Below are 17,060 nucleotides of genomic sequence, written 5' to 3'. Positions count from 1 at the left end.
ACTGCACGATTGACTCGCAGGGGTTAGAAGTTCATAGGTCACGATGCAGGTCTCACACTATACCGCCCGATGCTCTGATGCGACCTGAGAGCTCACACTGTGCCTCCATAAAATGAAGGTTATAACAGACAATCTGTCGCTCGCTCTCTCTGTCTTTCACTCACACAGACACACCACCACCATCAACTTTGCTAAATTGCTAATGAAAAACACTGATCAGGCAGCTGTGATTAAGCAGCAGTGTAAATCCAACTGTTTTCACGGTTGTTGTGGTCGTGATAATTTTGTGATGCCACATCGAAAAGGCTCGGATGAGCTTTCTAAAGTTCTACAAGTTGTGCCTCCATGGCTTGTGTCCAGATCACACGCTGCACAGCCGTGCTGCTCCGTCTTTTTCACCGACGTTTACGTGTTTGCGCGTGCGCAGTGTGAGCGGCTGCGGTGACACCCTCACGAGCGATTGATGATCGGGAGCTGGTCGTGAGGTGTTAATCGCTTCTCGTTACCCCACGTATACTACACGACGCACGATGAAGGCCAAAATCGGTCTGATCACCAAATCCGTCGCACGACTCAGAAATCGTCTCAAAATGGGCCAAAAATCGCACAGTGTGAGCCCAGCATTAGAGCAGCAATGTTTGTTCGCTCAGAGAAAGAAAAATAGGCTGCAAAAGCACAGGGAGGAATGGGAAAAGGAAAACACCTGGCTGGAAAAAGTTAATATGGGCATGTGCAGTGAATATCAGCGCTATGTGGCCAGATAATATAACTTATTTTGTGTAATAAACATCTGTAAGGATAGATGATTACAACAAATAGATGACTAATACATAAAAGTAATACATAGATGAATAATGATGATGAGTTATGATCCGTAATCATGGGAACAAGCGGGTTTACAAACAGGAGCAGCTGATTAGCTTTAGAAAAGCTGAAATAATACCTCAACTGAAGCCAATTGTACTAAATGCACTATATGTGCACAGTTACAAGAATATTTTTCTTTCTATTGTTTTCTATTAATTTATATAATTTTAAGTTAAGCAGGACAGAGTTCTTTTAAAGAAAGATTTACTTATATTCTCAAAAGTTAAGCATGACAGGCTTCTGTTTAAGAAGGAGACCTGTTTTACTGTGTTAATGTTGTCATTTTGAGCTAAAAATAAATGGCTAAATGATCATTTGTTTCCCATGTGTTCATATCACAAAGAATATGCATCTGCTTAAATCAACTTCAAGTCAAATGGTTAAAAAAATAATTTCACACACAAAAAAAGAGCTACCACACTGGGAAGCATAGCTGGACTGGCCATCGGGCATACCGGGCATTTGCCCGGTGGGCCGCTGGCGATTTTTTGTTTTTATGGGCCGATGGATTTTTTTTTTTTTTTTTTTTTAGGAAGGGTATATATAATGAAAGGTGTTGGATTCGCCAATTGGTCATGATCGACTCTGGGCTGGACCAATTACAGCCGAGGAGGCTGGATGCACCCTCCCCCTTGTTTAGCAATCACGTGATTTTCGCGCATTGCATGCCGGGAACTCGTGGCAAAACAATCCAAGTACCGCATCAAATGCAAACATTTGCAGCACCGCAAAACGTTCATTCTCCGGTTCCAATACCTTCTTTTTTTTCTTTGCCGCACAAAAAAGGAATGTACAAAACAAAAGGAGAACAATGCCGGTCCGTACAAAGACAGACTCGACGAAAAGACAAAGAAAAGATACGAGGAAAAAATCAAAGGAGTGAAAGAGTGGACAAAAGACGTCAGCGTGCTGCCCAACTTTCACCACGCTCAGATTTATAATTATACGCTTCTTGGAGTGAGTGCATACACTCATGAAGTTTAGTAACTTCAGGTCACTGCAACAAGCCCAGGTACAGTTTACCGACGGATGGGTACAGGACCTTGAAACGCACCGTGTAGAACGAAAGACTATTGTACATATCATAAGTTTACCAGTCTCACAAATCGTCTTCATAAATACACATTCATTAACAGTTTATTAATAGGACCTTTGAGCTCAACGGTAATTAATTAGTAGTGGAAATAATTTCTGGTAGTGTAACAGTGTTTATGTGGTATTATTCCACTTGCCACAAATATCAGTGTAATGGGGAAACAGCGCCCCCCCCTCTCGGTGTGGCTGGCTGCAGTAATCGCTGCCAGTCTGCCGTAGCCATACGAGAGGTGAGTTGTATTGTTCCGCACACAATATAGCTAAGTAGGACAGACACATAAAACATGTTTGATTAGCTGAAGAGCACCGAGTGTAATAAGTGCTTAGTGGACACATGTCCAACACCAGTTTTATGTACTTTTCATTTGTTTATTAATGTGTGAAACTGTATGCTAAAGCGGAATGCTAATGAGATGTTCTGCCGTAGTGTGCTGTGCGGAGTGGTGTGTGGCGAGCCTGTGCACTGATAATACACCGTTGTTTCCATTCAGGAAATAAAGTGGCAACGATCGATCAGAGACTCCTTGTCTTTTTAAAAACACTACACAACGCAGAGTCGAGGAGTCTGTTTGGGCCGAACTGTTGCAGCGGGATGAAGCAGAAACCGGTTACAGTAGCATTACAGAAATGTAGCAGTGACAATAATATTGTATGTTGTAATCGCAATGGACAATTAGTGATACAAAACAACTGTTTTATCTTGTGAATAAAAGTATATGGTTTTGTCAGTGTACCATGGTTATAACAGAAGCGAAACGCAATATTGTGTCAGGACAATTCACTATTTATGCACAATAAACAAAGGAGCATAGCGCGACAATTTCTGTTCAGCGCCAGACTTGCTTGTAACCTATATCACCAATTATGTTAAGAAAAATGACGCATTAACTACTACAAAACTCTGACCTTTGTGGGAATGCTTGGATCAGACTAACATGTGAGCTGGAGTGTTCTGAGATGTTATATTTGGTATATCCAGACCATCCGTCGGCTCTTACTTCGGAAACATGGCTTAAAAATTTTCACTTCAACGACGTAATCCGATAAAAAAAAAACGATCTCTTTACCCATCGGCTTCCCGTGGCTGTCATGCGACCGGCTATTGCAGTTAATAATACAACAGCTTCTTGCCATTTTTTGGGTTTCTTTTTATCGCTGTGTAACTGAGTTCAATTGAAAGCCTGCGTGCGCTAGTACCTCTTGCCACAAGTTCCCAGAATCCTTTGCGGTTTTATCCCTGAATGACGTCACATTTCAATCTTTATCCTGGTGGGCCGGTCTCTAGTCAAAATGCCCGGGCCGATTTTTTGTCCCAGTCCAGCCTTGCTGGGAAGGGTGAAGACAACTGGGTTGCCCGGCCCTGGCCACGAGGTGTCCCTTATTTATTTTTCAGGGAGTTGGCAACCCTAGTTTGAAGTGATATAATATGATATACAACTATCACTGTGTTTAACTACCATAATAATTCTTAGGGTACTGAGTGCATGCTTAATTAATTTTTTTTTTTAAACACACTGCTCCATTAATATGTTTGACAGGCTGAAGTTGTCGGGTCACCTCCTAAATCGACCATCTTTTACAGGTGTTTTGTGCCAGAAATGGAGTGTCCACTGAAGACTGAAGATACTGAATCTCTACGCCTTGCCATTGATCCCTCTTGTGCCTTCATCTAGACAAGAGACATTAACTTAACCACTCTCATATGCTCTGTACCTACATCACCTTCCCTGACAGTCGTAGCTTGGCTCATCTGAGGGTGAAATTATAAGAATGTGTTATTTTGCAAAGTGCTCTCCAGGGTTCCTAAATAAAATATGGCGTTGAGGTCATTTCTTTTGAATTAATCCCTTCTTCTGAAATATAAGAACCTCTCCTGGTTTTAATGGCACTTTGGATTTCTTTACTTTCTGTTCCACTTCCAAACCCAAATAGATGCTGACAAGCTGACACAGTAACATGGAAGAGGGAAAGACGTTGGAAAGGACTACTACAAATAAACCTAATGCCTAACAATGAAAAGTGTAAAATAAGAACAATAATAATAAAGATAAAAGATGAAGTAACACGTTTTTAGTATTTTATTTATTCCAAATGATCATCCAGATGTCTGTGACATGTGATGACAAACACCATAATGGAAGGCCTTAGTCATCACATGCTTAAACTCATCATATATTTTTGCATATGCTGAACAGGCAGTCAGACATGCTGTAACTGTGGGGTAGAAAACAGCATGAACACCATACGGCAGGGGTCTCAAACTCCAGTCCTCGAGGGCATGGAAAAGTTGCATGACACTTTGACCTTTGAGGACTGGAGTTTGAGACCCCTGTCATACGGAATATGACAGGTGTGGTTGAACTGCATGAAGACTCTGAAGTTTCTCTTCTCTTCTGGCAGGACAGGAATGTGGCCTAGTCCTGTGAGCCACTGTAAGGATGTACTTAGAGTAGAACTGGACTGTCACCGGCCTCAGGCTCTTCACCCTTTTCAAAGACAAAGCAGTCATTTAGATAAAATATTAGATATTGTTTACCTGTAAATGCACAAAGTCAATTTAGAAATGTAATTATTGTCAAGAGTGAACAAGCACTGGTAGTGTAATCTACAGCTGTGGCCAAACGTTTAGAGAATGAGAAGTGTTGTTTGCTTATTTACAAAGTTTGCTGTTTCAGTGATAGTTGTATATCATATTATATCACTTCAAACAGAGGTGATCCAGTAATGCTGCACTAATGAATTAGACTAACTATTCACTTTAGCTAAAGTTATTAAGTTAGCTAAAGAGTTGGGATGCTGTGTTATGCTGGGCTTACACTGTGCAATTTTTGGCCCATTTTGAGCCGATTTTTGAGTCGTGCGACCGTTTTGGCGATCGGCCCGATTTTGGCCTTCATCGTGCGTCGTGCATCGTGTAGTATACGTGGGGTAACGAGAAGCGATTAACACCTCACGACCAGCTCCCGATCATCAATCGCTTGGTCGTGAGGGTGTCGCCGCAGCTTCTCACACTGCGCACGCGCAAACACAAATGTCAGCGAAAAAGACGGCGCAGCACGGCAGTGCAGCGTGTGATCTGGACACACAAGCGATGGAGGCACAACTTGTAGAACTATGGCAACCTTTTCGATGTGGCCTAACAAAATTATCACGACCACAACAACCGTGAAAATAGTTGGATTTACATTGCTGCTCAATCACAGCTGCCTGATCAATGTTTTTCATTAGCAATTTAGCAAAGTTGATGGTGGTGGTGTGTCTGTGTGAGTGAAAGACAGAGAGAGAGAGCGAGCAACAGAATTTCTCTTATAACCTTCATTTTATGGACGCACAGTGTGAGCACTCGGGTCGCATCAGAGCATCGGGCCGTATAGTGTGAGACCCTGTATCGTGACCTACGAACTTCTAACCCCTGCGAGTCAATCGTACAGTTTGAGCAGAAGCTGAATCGCGCGACTGAAAAAAATCGCACAGTGTCTGCCAGCATAAGACATAAATAAAGCTAAAATACAAAGGTTTGGGCACCGTTTTGCATGTTTCCCTACTGTAGGGGTCTCTGCAAGCATACAGAGGGGGTACTCTGAGAGGGTCCAAGATGACAGTTTTGGAATTCTACTAGAAACAGTCGATCATATTTGTTTGTCAAATCTGAATTCAGGGCAAACTACGCTAAATTAGCGCTTTTAGCTAACAGCTACAATAAGCATAAAAGTTATCTTACGGCTATCATTTGTTAACATTGTTAGATTTGTATTGTTGATTGTCATTTATGCTTAGAAATATTTACTTATATATGCTTATAGAGTTCTGTAATTAGTTGTAGATTGGTAGAGGTTTTGATCCTTGATAGTCGGCAAACTTTGTGTGTATTAGACAGCACTTTGGGAGCATGAGAGGTCATACCGTGTCTTATTATTTTATGGTAGGATTAACGTAGTTGCGTCTGTTCTAGTCTAAGTGCTCTTTGTTTGGATGAACTGCAGGACTTCCTCACCGTGTTATCTAGGATGAACCATCTAGGGTGAGGGGGAGGCTACCCTCTTCCTGACCAAGAATGTTTGACCCTTTGATCAGCAGTCCACACACACACACACACACACACATACACACACACACACACACACACACACACACACACAGGCAAGGTACTCTTTGTTTGTATGTAGACGTCATATGTTAATGAACTTATGCATATTCATGTAACCTCAATAAAAGGACAGTGATACGGGAAAACGGACGAGAGCTACTGGGGTCAAGCGAAGGAACGGCGCTCTGTCTGGTTCTCTCCCGTGCACGAGTACCATGAAGAAGTTTGCCTACTTGTGTCTTGCTTGCAGTGTAATTATATTGTCTTAACGTTCCAGCGAATAGGTTCAAGCTACAAACCTAACATTAATTGGTCCTTCGATGCCGGCTCCCTGGGATCGCATTCACCGAGGGGGGGGAGGCACGCTGAAAGACTGACGTCAGCCAGGAAGTTCCTGTGGATTCGCTGTCTGTCTTTCTCCTCGATGAATGGCGATCGGCGGGATTCAGGCTGATATTACACGCTAAGCAACGCCAAGTAAGTTTAAAGAGGCCGACTCTATAACCGTGTCGTTGTGCAGTCTCCGCCATTTTGTGAGGCGTTGAGAAGTTCGCTGCTTTGTGGAGCGATAACTGGGTTAGTGTCCCGAAAAAGAAGTTTTGGTTAAATCGCCCAAGGGTCCCAAGCGTCCGGTGAGTGTCCGGTTTTGAAATCGCCCTGGGTGTGTGTCCCGAGCGTCCCTTCATTGGGTTTTGTCGCGCGAGTGGGTGAGCGTCCCACAACTGGGTCAGGGTCCCGAGCGGTCCGGTGTGAGTCCGGAGTAGGCCTATTTTGTGTTGTTGTCATTGTTGTTGTCGTCGTCGTCGTCGTTTTTGTTGTTGTTGTTGTGTGAGTGCGTGCGGAGCAGAACACGTGGTCTGTAACACCGACTGTTGTTGTTATCATGGGTTTCTAAGCAACCAAGAGTGAGTCGGAGGGAGACAGACGTTTGTGCTGGACTTTGCTCCTGGCAGCACAAAAGTATTTATGTATAAAAGAGAGAGAGCGAAGGCTCCACAGCTGCGTGGGTGCACGCGAATGCGGTCGCGCGGGTTTCACGCGGACCTGAGCCGTGCGGTTAATCGCAGGCTTATAAATGGAAGAGATTCAAATGTTAGAAGTTTTCAGAAAACACACCAGCCTTGAAGAGTGTGTGGAAAAGGCCAGCCCACATCAGCAGCTGTGCTCTGGTGGGTGGCTTTCCCCCCACCCCTTCCTGACACAAAATGTTAACAGCCTGTGTGCCAAACCATTGAGGTGGATAGTTGTTAAAAGTAACCTACATTAAACTTGTGGTTGCTTAAATTCAGTACAATGACATGTGAGGTGAAGTGATATAGATAAATATTTAAACTCATGAAGTGCATAGAGGCACTTGACCTGTGTGGAAGACTGTCGTCTTATTATGAGCCATTGTTGAGATATAGAGCACATCTGTGAAAACAACTAATATGCTCAACCCTGTATGAAACATCTAAAAATACATGATGGAGAAGCTGTGTTGAATATGTAAGTGTAAGACTTTGCCACTGTGGGCAGAGCATGCAACTACTGTGTGATGTCGCGTTGCAGTTTTGTTTTTGTTTTTTGAGCTGATGAGCAAGCTACACATTATCAGATCAAGAGCTGTCTGAGAACTACTCAAAGAGAGGGAAACAGAGAGTGTGCAGCGTTTCCATGAGCAGTTTTTCTGCACCTTGACTCGTGTGTGTGTGTAGCATCAGCATCATGTTTTTGTTTATTTGTTTTGTTGGATTAAAAATAATTAAATAAACTGGTGATCATGCTTATGGATCACCATGGCACATATCTCCAGCCATATGGTTTATTTATGCAGATGAAAAAGTGAGTGTGAATGTGTCTGACATCACAGTGTTTTTGTGCGCTGTGTAAAAGTAATTGCCTTTGATTGTGAGTGAGAGCGGTGATTCTGCAGGTCACCAGCTATTGTAACGAAAAAAAAAAAGAGTGAAAAAGAAAAATCATAGGAAAAAGGTTTTGTGTTGATCAGCCAAAAACAACTACAATTTCATTTTCTGCTTTTAAGAAAAGACTGTTCACAAAAACACACACAGAGAGAGATGTGTGTTGATTAAGCAGTGATGATAATAATGAAATGTCTTAGTTTGTCACTTTCAGGTGAAAAGCAGACCTGAATCAATTTTCCACATGCAGCGGTCGGAAGAAAGTTATAGTTTAACATCATTGGAAACATGCAGGCCAAGTTTCTGGCTGACTTATTTACAGTGCCATGTGTTTCTCAACCTCACAAGCGAGCTCACTCCTCCCTGAAGATAAGGAATGCAGCTCCATGATAAAGAGACAGCAGCAAGTCCTGAGCACAAAAAGTCCCAGCAAAGCAGCAGCAATGTGGATAAACAGCAGCAGAAGAAGAAAGCAAACCCATCTTCCTGTCTGATTGGTTGAATTTCACGGAGGGGCGAGCAAGATGGCAGCGTGAAGAGGAGTTTTTGTTTGAGTTCTCAGCACGAGACACTTATTTGACGTCTTTCTGGCCTTCGGGACTTTTTTGGAGATCAGCGCGCTAAACTTGCTGGATCTGAGGCCAGGGTCTGCGGCGGCAGCATGTTGAAATGCTCAAAAAGGACTGAGTGACTCGGGCAAGCCACATGCGGCTAGCGACATGAAAGAAATGGACCCTTCATGATGCGTTCAACGTGCCAGCGCTGTGGTGGGAAAGGCTCCATCATAAACACGCCCTGCGCCGAGGTTCAGGCCAAGAAGAAGAAGACGATGACTTCCAAGCCCAAGAAGGTCTGAAGTCAGGTGATGGGGGCTGGTAAGAGGCCATAAAACTGGAGTGCTGAGAGGTCTGCAGCTTGGAAATAGCTGAGACCCATGTTGACGAACAACAAAACCAACTGGTATGTTTGAATGTTTATTCTACATACATTTGGACTCTGGTCCTATGGACAACGATGGAAACAACTGGAAGAGACATTCATGACGCCCTGCAGAACTTAAACCACTCTGCAGAGAGACATGTGATGTGCACACCTGGAGGAAGCACCACCAAGTTGAGATGTTTTTCAAAATGTTACTTTTTTAGTTTCACTATTAAATTAACAATTTCTTTGGTTGCTCGTAAGATGCAGTTTGCCATGAGATGAGCTCAATGAATGGGGTAACTGCTAATACATTTATTAAACTGTGTACCTTTTCAGTAATTTAGGGTGATTTGACATATGCTGAGTATAAAAATGTTTGCATTGAAACTGTCAGACATGAGGTATTCATACCTGGGAACTTTTCAAGCATAAAGGTCAAAAAGCGGGGAAATGTTAGATTTGTATTGTTGATTGTCATTTATGCTTAGAAATATTTACTTATATATGCTTATAGAGTTTTGTAATTAGTTGTAGATTGGTAGAGGTTTTGATCCTTGATAGTCGGCAAACTTTGTGTGTATTAGACAGCACTTTGGGAGCATGAGAGGTCATACCGTGTCTTATTATTTTATGGTAGGATTAACGTAGTTGCGTCTGTTCTAGTCTAAGTGCTCTTTGTTTGGATGAACTGCAGGACTTCCTCACCGTGTTATCTAGGATGAACCATCTAGGGTGAGGGGGAGGCTACCCTCTTCCTGACCAAGAATGTTTGACCCTTTGATCAGCAGTCCACACACACACACACACACACACATACACACACACACACACACACACACACACACACACACAGGCAAGGTACTCTTTGTTTGTATGTAGACGTCATATGTTAATGAACTTATGCATATTCATGTAACCTCAATAAAAGGACAGTGATACGGGAAAACGGACGAGAGCTACTGGGGTCAAGCGAAGGAACGGCGCTCTGTCTGGTTCTCTCCCGTGCACGAGTACCATGAAGAAGTTTGCCTACTTGTGTCTTGCTTGCAGTGTAATTATATTGTCTTAACGTTCCAGCGAATAGGTTCAAGCTACAAACCTAACAAACATGACGCTTGTTCTTATACATGTAATACATTTATTACCAACCTGAGAGTTTATCCGCTGGTCATTCGACATGACGAATGACTTCTGAAGTCTTAATTCAGCTCAAGACGCTGTAGATTCCCGTCAGTAACACTTTCGGTCCGCTAGTAAAACGTAGTTCTATTAATCTGCGCTTGAACCGGAACCGGATGTAAGTTCCAAAAAACTGAATTTTGGAACTGAAATTGAATTGTAGAACTGAAACTGAATGGTGAGAAGTGAAACTGAAATTATTCGAGAGCTGAATTTTTAAAGGATAAAATGCAGTTTCAAAGCAAATCAATTCATTTTCAAAATATAAAATTCAATTTCAATTAGTGATGATCATTTTCAAACCATAACTTCAATTTCAAATTAGACTAATTCAAATTCAGTTTTCAAAAGCATTTATTCAAGTTACAATTCAGATTCAATCTGAGCAATTCAAATTCAAATTGAACTTATTCAAATTCAGTGTCTGATGGCACAGATTTCTGCCCATATAAGCCTGCTTTAAATTTCTCAATACCTTTATCCCTGACCTGTCTGGTGTGTTCTTTGGACTTCATGGTGTTGTTGCTCCCAATATTCTCTTAGACAACCAAAGGGGCCTGAATAATTACACACGCCCCACTTTTCAGTTAATTATTTGTAAAAAATGTTTGGAATCATGTATGATTTTCGTTCCACTTCTCACGTGTACACCACTTTCTATTGGTGTTTCATGTGGAATTCCAATAAAATTGATTCATGTTTGTGGCTGTAATGTGACAAAATGTGGAAAAGTTCAAGGGGGGCGAATACTTTTGCAAGCCACTGTATTAAGTGTTCTTGTTTACTAGGCTGCTTCCAGGTCCTGGCTTCTGGGTTCCTCCCTTCCTACTTACTGGCTCCTCTTGTTTCCACCTTTTATGGAACTACAGACCTATCAGTGAATTCTGTAGTCGATGGATGCAATCCAGGGTCTAAGTTGGCTGAAGGAGCAATTCAGGGCTCTTTGTCATTTTGTTTTGTGTTTTAAGAGTGCACTGCTACTTTAAGTTTGTTAGGTTAGGATTCTAATGATTTTTATTTGTTTGTTTTTGAGTGATTGTTTGATTTATTTATTCATTGTTTCATTGTCTTGGTTACATTGACCTGAGGAAGAGAGCTGTAAGAGAGAGCTGCCAGCTTCTGTTTGCGTCAACCTTGATATCCACAAAACAATGGAAAACAGATGTAAAAGCCTGTTTTGCCTTGGTTTATGAGGCACGTCAAGTTTTCTTTCGACTGAGTTAGTGTGTTTGGTGTTTTGTTTAAAATTAAACTCATTAAGGTTGTGTTATTTGTTATATTGTCATTGGCTGTTTCTCTGAAGTTAATTTATGTTTCTACAAGTAACAATGTTAATAATAAATACAATTCATTATTTTTCTGCAACAAATCATTTAAATGTATTTAATGAATATTTAATGTCATGTTGTTTTGAGAATACTGTTATCAATTATGGCTTCCAAAAGACGCTATACAGGTCAAATGTGTGGCAAAAAATTGGAAATGTGGTGTATTTAAAGATTATATTTTTTTTCTCTCTCTTCGTGTATTTACTATTTTGCTTTTAGTTATTTTCTGTTGCTATATTTATGTTTTTGATTAATAAATTAATTTTTGTATTTTTCATTTATTATAGGATTTTTTATTCCTTTTTTTATTATTTGATTTTTATTTTGCCATAGTATCTTTAGGTTTTGTATAATTTTTAAAGTGTTTTAAAATTGTATTTAGTTTTAATTTCTGTATTATGTCTTTATAGTTTCCTGGTTGTTTTTGTCTTTGTTTAGTTTTAAATTGAGCTTTCATTTGTTTATCTTTTTTTTTTTTTTTGCTTGTGTCAGTGTGGGTGTAATCCCTCTTTTTTATGCTTTTCCCCAATGCTTCCATAACACTCTGACTGTGGACTGAGTTATGAGCAAACACCCCATGACCACCCATAGTCAGAGCTACTTAATCATGCACTCGGTGGGAATTGTCCAGCACTGGGGCTGATTTAGTAGCTCCTAGCTTTGGGTGTTATAGTTCAGCGTCACATCATTACTTTTTTACACCTTACATTGATTTGTTTAGTGGGGGAACAGCCTTGTTGTGGTCCGCAAGGGGATAAAATAAATAGTAGGAGAGATTGCAGTCAATTGTGCTTCCAGACACTGCACTCAGTGGCAGGTTACGTAGAATAGGAATGGGTTGGGGGGAAATGTGGAGGAATAACCACCAGGACCACCTTTCAGATGGACAATATATCTTGCCATATGCCTTTACCAACATGCACAATACCCTAACAATGCCTCAAGACTCCTTGTAGTTTTATGTGTAGAATCACCAAGGAGATGATTTTATGCTGTGACATTTTTCTTAGCTCCCAGACTGGCATGATTCTAGAAATATTTCATCATTCATGTAGTTTAAGCAGCAGACAAAACCTACCTGGCCTGAAAATGACCAGGCCTGCTGACTTATGCTTTGGAGTCAAAAGATACCTAATATTGTTTAACAACTGTATAAAGGCAAAGAGCCTAAGAAATGGAACTGCAAAGTGGGGTTACTCAGTCATTGAAAATATAATGAAAAATCCAAATTAAATATAGTTTAAAAAAATGATTTATCTGAGGCACTATAGGTCAATTACTATTTAATTTCAAGCTCTATGTGCCTGTTCAGACAGACATGGGAAAAAAAATGGAATAACTTTTGTTTAGAAGTTTCCAGCTCCAGCTGCACTCTGACAGATCACTATTTTTCTGAATTTGTTTTGCATTATGTTGCCAAGTGCAGAGCACACAGCACACAGGTGGTGGACAGTGTGAGGAACGAACAGGTGGGAGGTTCAAATGAGGCAGTGCAAAACTTGTATTAATCTACAAGTTTCTGCTGAGAAGACAAGTTGTAGAGTCGGCTATAAGGTAATCAAGGACGTGGCCTTGGTAATTGTCATGCATAAAAGAATAGAAGAAAAATGGATATAAAACCTAAGCAGTTGACAGATGGGGTTTTTTCCACTTAGTTAAAATGTTTAGTGCTTGCTGTGTGATAAGATGTTGGAGGTTCCATTTTTTTAGGGCAGAAATACCGGGGTTACTCGCATATCTCACGGAGGAATAAACCATACACACGTTGTTTAGAGTTTTACATCAGAGGGACACACCTTCCTCTGCGCCATCATTTATTGCACACACACTTCCGTATTTATACCTTTCAGGTTAAGAGCACATACATATATGATAGGGCAACACCCCCACTTGCTCTTAACACTATACATTACACATTTACATGATATACATATTTACATGATATTCACATATCAACGTTTTATGTTCCAAACAAAATATGCGTAAATTTATCTATTTTCACTTTACTTACAGACTTAGTCATGATGTCTGCTACCATGTCTTCTGTTGCACAATACTTAACTTGTACTTCCTTCTCAGTTATAGCAGACCTAATAAAGTGATACTTGATATCGATGTGTTTACATCTTTGACGGTTTATAGGATTTTTGGACAATGCAATTGCACCTTGATTGTCTGCAAGAATGGTAACTGGTGAATATTGCCTTTTAATGTCCATGCCATTAAGTAGCTGTGAGAGGTATAAGCTTTCTTGTACTGTGGCGGCCATCGCCATGTACTCTGCCTCGCACGTTGACAAAGCTACTGTAGCTTGCTTCCTGGTTTTCCAGCAGATCACTGGCCCATTTTTGGATAGTACAAAACAATAACCCGTTGTACTTCTCCTGTCACTCAAGTCTGTGGCCCAATCTGCATCGCTGTATGCTATAAGATTTAGGTTTCCTTCTATCCTTTTATAGCACAGCTCTTTGTTTAGTGTCCCCTTAAGGTAACGTAATACATGTTTTGCTGCTGTCCAATGATGCTCTTTTGGCTCAGACAGGGATTGTGACAGTTTGCTCACTATCCAACTCAAATCTGGTCTTGTACATGTCATTAAGTAAATCAAACTGCCCACTAATTCTCTATATTTTCCTGAATCAACTGATTCACCATGTGCACCAAAATCATTTTTGAGTTCACAAGGAGTAGAACGTGGCTTACAGTCAGACATTTTGAACTTTTCCAGGATTTTTGTGATGTACCGTGTCTGATTTAGTCTTATCTCATGGTTCTCTTGTATACAGTCAATACCCAAGAAATGTTTGAGCTCACCAAGATCCTTCATTTTAAATTTCTCATCCAACATTTGTTTCACGTTTCTGATAGCGTCCTCACCGTTGGCAGCTATGATTACATCATCAACCCAGATGATAAGAATCACTGTCTCACTCGCTGTCTGTCTGGAATATACACAATGGTCTACAGGATTTTGTTTGTAACCTTTTTCACATAAATGGTCATGTAACATCTTATTCCAGTTCCTGCCAGATTGTTTCAAGCCATATAGTGATTTGTTTAGTTTACAGACCAGTTTTTCACCTGTGTCTGACTTTACTTCAAAACCTTCTGGTTGCTGCATATACACCTCACAATCGATTGGGGCGTGCAAATAAGCAGTCTTCACGTCCATTTGATGGAGTTTAAAGTTGTGCTGTACTGCTAATTGCATCAGCGTACGCACTGACGTCATATCTGCAGTCGGCGAAAAGGTTTCTTTGTAATCAATGCCTTGAACTTGGCTATAGCCTTTAGCAACATATCTTGCTTTAAATGTTTTAGTCTGATTTGGGTTCTCTTTTATCACATACACCCATCTCCCCCCCCACTGCATTTTTACCTTCTGGCAGCGTGGTTAAAGTAAACGTATTATTGTCTTTCAAGGATCTTATTTCATCTTCCATAGCATCTGACCAACACTTAGAGTTCGATGACTGCATAGCTTCTTCAAAAGTCTTTGGTATGTCGTACATCACCCTGTAACAGTAATCTACAGTCAGTGATGTTTGGTCGTCTTCTGCAGTTTGGACATAGTCTTTCAGGTAATCTGGCCTTCTCCTGTTTCGTTTGGGATATCGTTCAGACTCTGTTCTATCACTCTGTTTGTCTGAGTTTTGTGCATCATTTATGCCATTGTCCTGAATGTCACTTTCAGGTTCCAGGATCATACTTTCATCTGATCTCTGGTCATTCCCTGTTTTGTCCTTTCTAGCGGGGTACTTCAAGATGTCCCCTGGAGTCAAAGCATCATCTCCATTGTCATCAACCTGAGTGGTCTGGGTTTGGTGCTCAACTACACTTTTAGTGAGGAACTTGACCAACCTATGTCTAAGAACTCGTCCTGTTTTAGGGTAGTAGATTAGCAACCCGTTCTCACTCCCAAAGCGTAACATTTTACGCTAGGTGACAAATCGTCACCATATTACGTTTTCGGCTACCCACCACGTTCCTAAATGACGACCTCGGAAAAAAGAGGACATATGAGAACCGTCTGGACTGAATCTACACATGTTCGCTCTTTTTCTTCAAATCGCTTAGAAACACGCTATTTAACATCATTAAAGACCTGGTTAAGGTCAGGAATAAGGTTATGGTTAGGGCTAGGGATAAGGTTAGGTTTAGGGCTGGAATACAGGGCTGGAACGTCTATTACCGCGGGAGTGTCATTAACTGGATTTCAGCCATAACCCGCCGCGTACCATAAGAACGCCGAAGGTCTCCTTTCGCGTTCCCCAGGAACGCCGCGGGACGTGACAAAACGTCGACATGTTACGCCTCGGGAGTGAGAACGCTCTGAGATTAGATACGACGGACTGTTTTTATCGTAACCCACAAAAACTCCTTCGTCACATCTTGCGTCTAACTTTTTTTTGTTGTGCCCGTAACCATAGCAAACTGATCCAAAAATCCCCATCCTCGACATGTCTGGCTTCTTTCCTGTCAGCATGTAATAAGGGGTTTGCTTTGTGCGTCTGTTGTAACACCTATTACGAATTACTGCGGCAGTCATAACAGCATAAGTCCATAATCTTTTTGGCAGGTTACTTTCGATCAACATACACCGTGCCATTTCAAAAAGTGTTCGCCATTGTCTCTCGGCAGTCCCATTTTGATGAGGTGAATACGGCGCTGATGTCTCATGCCTTATCGTGTTTTTATTTAACAATGTCTGAAACTCTTTAGATGTAAATTCAGTTCCATTGTCTGATCTGATTCTCTTTACTTGCCCATAGGGGGCGACGTCTGCCAAAAACTTTTCAGTTGCTTTTACGGTGTCACTTTTAGCCTTTAGAAAGTACACAAACATTGTGCCTGAGTAATCATCAGTAAATGCTTGTACCTGAACCCGTCTTTAGCTTCTGGTTCTATCGGTCCAGCTAAGTCAGTGTGCACTAGCTCTAATGCTTCTTCTGCTCTTTCATCAGGCTCTCTATTCCTGGTTTGGATAAATTTGCCTTTTGTACACACTTCACAGTCTTGGTAATGTTTAGCTTTACCTTTTATTTTCATACCCTCGGTAATGTCCTCTAGTTTAACCAAGTCTTCATAGTTGCAATGGCCGAGGATTTTGTGCCAAGTTTCTACATCATGACAGCCATTGCATTCGTCGTTGTCAACATAATGATCAGATGTAACACTGTTCAGATAGTATAGGCGTTCATATTCACTTATCTTAAACCTTGTCCCGTTCTTATGGATAAGCTGGTTGCAGCCCTTCTTGAAGGTTACTGAGGCTCCTTTGGCCGTTGCCCCCTGAACCGAGAAGATATCTTGCGGGTAAGAGGGAATGTAAAGTGCTCCCTCCAGTGTCGCCTTCACCTTTCGTCCCTCGCTGTCTTGTAGATAGACCTCCACATCTCCCCTCTTCAGTGCGACCCCACTCGTCCTCGTTCCGTCAGCTAATTCCATGAAGTGTCTTCCAGGTGTGAATGTCTCATCAAAACTCTTAAATCTCTGAATGTCCGAAATAATGTGAGAAGTGGCCCCTGTATCAACCATTAGGCCTCTCTGTTTCAGCCCTTGATTTCCACAGTCTTTGGCTTTGAACGCAAAACTATGATCTTCTGCATCAGTTACGTGTTTAGCAGTAATCTTCTTTCGTCGGCGACAGTCGCTGTCCTTATGCGTTGAGCTTTT

The 17,060-nt window shown here is 41.3% G+C and overlaps 1 long non-coding RNA gene across 1 annotated transcript; it reads left to right on the top strand.

Annotated features, from left to right (window-relative positions):
• Positions 1–778: 778 nt before the first annotated feature.
• On the top strand, positions 779–3,004 carry LOC146683375 (uncharacterized). The gene is made up of 2 exons (XR_014917657.1): positions 779–2,192; positions 2,390–3,004. It is a non-coding gene; the product is annotated as an uncharacterized LOC146683375 (long non-coding RNA).
• Positions 3,005–17,060: the final 14,056 nt, after the last annotated feature.

This window comes from Copadichromis virginalis, linkage group LG22, assembly GCF_057382275.1.
Source record: "Copadichromis virginalis isolate Kocher_CV1m ecotype Utaka linkage group LG22, C_Virginalis_male_GT1.1, whole genome shotgun sequence".
NCBI classification, from domain to species: Eukaryota; Metazoa; Chordata; class Actinopteri; order Cichliformes; family Cichlidae; genus Copadichromis; species Copadichromis virginalis.
Note: the sequence above shows the minus strand (reverse complement) of the source record. Positions and strands in the feature narration are given on the sequence as shown.